Here is a 5,075-nt window from a genome sequence, read left to right as displayed (position 1 = left end):
CGGCCCGGGGCGGGCCGGGGCACAATCCGGCAGCTAGGGCCTCGGCCGCTGAGGTAAATTACTGCTGGGCTGCCGCCTCCGCGCCTGAGGAACGCGCGTTACCGCCCACGGCCCTACCCTTGCCCTCTCCTTCTAGGTTACCCGTCGATAATTCAGCTTTAATAGTGGCACGAAAAGCCCGCGAGATATTGTCTAACCCTGAGAAGCGGCCGTGGTTTAAGCACACGCTGTGTCCAGGCACCATGGGCAGGATCAGGCCCGCTCAGCCCCACAGATGCACTTCCACAGGAAGCCCGGGAGGAGGCTGCCGGGGCTGCCTGTAGAGAAAGGGCACTCTGTGGTACATCTTTTTACTCCAAATTACCCGATGGAAAAAATCAGGAGCTCAAGGCAAACCTTTTTTTCAGCTAAAAATACTGGGTTTAGTCCTAAAACCCATATTAGTACATGATGCAGAATAGCCCCCTGTGGTTCCTTCAACCTAAAAAATTATTCTTAGCTGTTACACGCTATTGAGGGTATAACCGTTTCCAGCTGGAACAGTTTCACTCCAGTCATGATTTCAGCCACAGACCATGTAGCTTTCTCCCTCCTCTTCTAGGTGAATAAATACTTGTCATCGTGCACTGAACACCGGCCAAAAATGATGCAACAGTGAACACAAGTGATTCTTCTGAGCTAATGGGTTGAAAGCCTGTAATTCTTAGGACATGTTTTTAGGCAAGAGCAACATAGGACTGGACTACTTCACCTGAAAATCTTAGAATAAAATTTCACCTTTAGAAGGTTGGTAGGTAAGAGCAAAGCTCCCCAGCAAAGGGCTGGCCCCTGATGAGCTACATCTGATCCTCCTGGTTGTTGTCACACAGCTCGAGCCAATACCAACATCGGTAGGAGCGAAGAGAGGCAGCCCTGCATTTCAAGCTGTCAGTCAGAACTTCCAACCTCACTGCAGAAGCAACTGTGCCTTGTTATTGTCAAAGTTGATTTTGAGCACTCAAAAATATTTTCACATGCTCTAAGACAAGCTTTATCTGAGATGTGAGAAGTTTAGCACTTGCAAATTTTTTTTTAAATCCCATTTAGCACAAACATGGTATTATTGAGACAAAAAAAAATCAAGAGAGTGCCTGAAACACGTCTCATCTGCAGAACTTGACATTTTTGTAAAACACCTAAAGGAACCTCAGATGACTGGGTTTTTTGTAATAGCAGATGCATCCGAAATCCTCCACGACACTTATTCAAGCAGAACAGGGAGATTGTAATGAAAATTCAAGATTGTACCCATGTGGTTAAATTTCTTCATGGTTCAGTTACAGGACTATGGGCTGATGTCATCTAGGTGTGAAATCACCCCAGCAGTCAGTCTGACATTTACTAGGGTACCAAGGACACGATGTACTTCAGAGCCCTGGATTACCATGCCAATTCATCCTCACTATTAAAAATCCAAGTGCAGGGAAGTGGCATCCCTAACAAACTAAATGCCTGCCTTATTGACCCTTTGCTTTCACCCATCCTAGCTGGGAAGCAAGAGCCTGCCTCCCTCAGTACAGCAGAGGAGCTACAAACACAGAGCACAGCTCTGAAACAACAAATAATTGTCAAAAGCAGCCCAGAAAATGTGGCAGAGTCTGTCACGTCCCCCCTCACCACCCCCACTTCTTGTTATTTGGAAAAGCAGCTCCCCTGTCAAAATACCAGAGATTTTGTCTGAGAAGAGGCAACATCTCAGCAGCCTCTGTTTTCTACGTCATTTGTCACAGCCCTAAAAATAATAAAACCAACAGTCAATTCAGGCAGGTGAACATCCGACTGTAGCTTTTAAAGTCAGTCACTGCAACGCCCATCACCTCAGATGGCTTATGCTGAAAGGTGGATTACCACAAATATGCTGCTACTTCTGCAACACCCAATTATTTTAAGACATCCTTCCCACATGCGGCAAGCTGAGTTTGAAAGGCAACACTAAAGCACTCTGGTTACTCCAATCCATCTGGCCAACGACAGATACTCCCATTGGGTTAAAATTTTGGACACTCCCATAAGGTTAGTATTTGATTTAGTCACCTTAGTCCCCACAGCTAAAGCCTGAACCCTAAGCCAGGAAGAACCTGATGGTACAGTTTCCCTTTCCCTCCTGACTGTGTTTACACTGAGCTTTTTAGGTGAGACTTCCTACCATCACATACTGTCCCCTACAGCCAATGACGAGAGCTGTGACAAGGATCAGTGAGCAACAGACTGCGATCCAAGTATCCAGACAGGATGAACCCATCCTTGGTGCTGGCTGAAGCGTTAGTGACTCCTGTACTGCACATCTACTCTAGGAAACTTGAAATGAAAATTGTCCAGGGATCGAGGACTACCTGGAGTTCCTGTTCTAGGAGATAGCGACTTGAGGCGAGTCTTCATCCCTTCTCAGAAAGACCCATAACCAGAACAGTTTTTTCATCAAAATTCTCTACTTGCCATCACAAACAGACTTAAGAGTCACTTGGGGCATGTCAGGAGCACCAGACAGGTATTGGTGTACTGGCAGGTATCAGTAAAGACAGTTGGGATTGCCAGGGCCTAAGAGCCACCTGTGGTGACATCAGGCATAAAAGGAGGACAGAGTGCTCCTTTTGGGCTGTAATATATAATCATAGGTAAATAAAGTAAAGTATGTATGGTCAGCCAGCAGGGTGGGACATGGAGCTAGACAGTTTCTTTTTAGTACTTCTGCATTACCTAATGACATTGTTATTCAATCCAATAGTTGCCAGCAAAACAGAACAATTTAGAAAGCAATTAATTTCCCAATGCCAATTTTTGCAAAGCTCATTTCAAAACTCACATTGCTGCAACTTCAAAATCCAAAAGCACTTACTGTTCATTGCGCTGAAGAAAGGCCGCCACAAACAGCACCTATTTGGATTGAACAAAACTACTACAGACACACTGCTCATTTCCTTATTGAAACTTGTCAGCTAGAGTTGACTCAAATCTATTCAGATAAAACCACTGGAAGCCCTTTTTCCGCCCTCTTCTCCTGCTGCCCCAGGCTCCTCACCCAGCTGCACGTGCAAAGCAGTACGAGTCAGCAGTGCTTGCTATACTGTGGAGAAAAAAAAAAAAAGAATCAAGAGCTGCATGCAGTGTTGCAATTTTCCTGTGGAAACAGACTAAGGAACCTTCACCCTGATTTTACCTGACCTCTGAGACACAAGGGCTCGCAGGCATACGGAGAACACTTTGACAGGCAACAATACACAGAGCTGCACTGGATAAAATATTTACATTTCCTGTTTCATCACTGGATCATACCTGCAATGATGCATAATCAGGCCTTCTCCTGAGGCCCCCACCCCTGAACTGGCCATACCAGCAAAGCTTAGCAGATCAGCAACAGTAGAAAAAAAGATGCTTGGACACATTTCAAGATGTCTACATTTGGGCTTTTTTTCTCTCTTCTATAAAGACAGAAAGAGGAAATGCAAAGGAAAATACAGCTGAAGCAACCTGCCGGGCTCCCAGCTGGAGCACTGCTGGGGCTGAGATGCAATGGCTATTTTAAGATAGGGGAAGGCTCACAACATTCAGATGTCAACATTTAGCAGTGGACAGTATTTCAAATATTTATGCAGCCATGTTCCTTTCTGAGAAATTGCAAACATCAGGACTTTTTACACCAGAACTGCTGTACAGAAGGGGAAGTGTGATCAAGAAGGGGCTGAACACTTCCTTCATTCATCCAAGTCAGGACACCGAGCTTTGGGGATCAAACACTGGCACATTCAGGAGAGGGGATTGCTACTGTAATTTATGAACAAAACAGTATATTCCAGGACCTAAAATAAATGACAGACAAGACCAGAGATAGCAATGCTTTATTTGTACATTTCAGCAACAGGAGAAATAATTGAAGATGAAATTATCTGCTTTGTTGTAAAGTATAAAAACATTTAATTATAAATATTTAGCTAAAAAAGCGTGATTTATAAAATATAATCTGTGAAGATATATATACACAGTTTAATTGTTTAGCAATTCTTTCACCTGACATTAAAGAGTAGAGGTTTTTCTATTTATTATTCCACGCTCACAGTTTAGTGCTCACAGCTTAAGAAGCAAAACAGACAAGTGAAAAGACGACTGGTGAGTTTCATTCTGGAAAGAAAAATAAAATAAAATGCACAAACTGGGGCAATAGCAGAGGCAGAATTTGAGCAAATCCATGTTTCAAGAGAGGTCTCTGAAGGAACTCAGCTCCCCCGCCATGACCTAGAGCGCATATATCCAGCCAAGCAGTGGGCTTTTTAACATTTGTGGGCAAGGTTCCTTGTGTTTGCAAAAGAAAAGGGCTAATATAGTGCAAGTCCTCCGAATTCAGGTCAGCCAAATGTGCTCACCTCGCTGCCCTTCCCATCTTGAGCAAGGATTGCTCAGTATGCTGGGCTGGTGTTACCTGTCTCTAATGAAATCAAACAATGTCAACTTAATGATTCAGGATACAAGCAAATTTCCAAATAGAAAACCCCTATGTGCCATCTGATTGCATTGTCCAGCTGGCAATATCCCTTAAAAACAGACACAGCTGCCTACAGCTGGAAAATACAGTGAAGCCATACAGTACACTAAACATGATGGAATGTGAAAGAAGATACATGGTCAGGCAACTCAGTTTTCTATTCCTTGTTTAAGAGAGAGCCAGCTTCCTCCCTTTGAAGTCTTGGGAAATCTCACCCAGGTTTATTACTATGGCACTTCAGAGAAGAAAAACTGGGAAGACTCTCCAACATGCTGGGTGGCAGAAAATGCTACAGGAAATTACAATTAATTTGATCCATGTCCCTAGTAACTATCTTTCTCTCTTCACAGTGTTTTCACAGTGCCTGTGGCATGGAGCTTTGAGGATGAAGAAAAGGGATAGTCAAGGATACATGACAACACCCAACAGCAGTACAAACGTACAGGAAGTCAAGCTGTACTTTGTACACTGATTTACACAAGACCTCACTACTTGCCTGTAAGCAAGGAATGACTTAAGAAGTTAAGAGGAAAAGGATGTCTAGGAAAGAAGGAAAGAG

General features: G+C 43.8%; 1 protein-coding gene across 2 annotated transcripts in view; it reads right to left on the bottom strand.

Moving 5' to 3' along the window:
• Positions 1-3,085: 3,085 nt before the first annotated feature.
• Positions 3,086-5,075, bottom strand: part of EFHD1 (EF-hand domain family member D1) — a 15,461-nt gene continuing 13,471 nt past the window's right edge. The window contains exon 5 of one of the 2 annotated variants that reach the window (XM_035894993.1): positions 3,086-3,103. The gene's annotated coding sequence lies outside the window, so the exon portion shown is untranslated. Of the gene's footprint in view, positions 3,104-3,995; positions 4,156-5,075 lie in introns of those variants that run through there. The other variant, XM_035894992.1, reaches the window with a different exon arrangement.

Source organism: Egretta garzetta, unplaced genomic scaffold, assembly GCF_000687185.1.
Source record: "Egretta garzetta isolate BGI_Z169 unplaced genomic scaffold, ASM68718v1 scaffold775, whole genome shotgun sequence".
NCBI classification, from domain to species: Eukaryota; Metazoa; Chordata; class Aves; order Pelecaniformes; family Ardeidae; genus Egretta; species Egretta garzetta.
The sequence above is the reverse complement of the archived record's forward strand: the minus strand, read 5'-3'. Positions and strand labels throughout refer to the sequence as shown.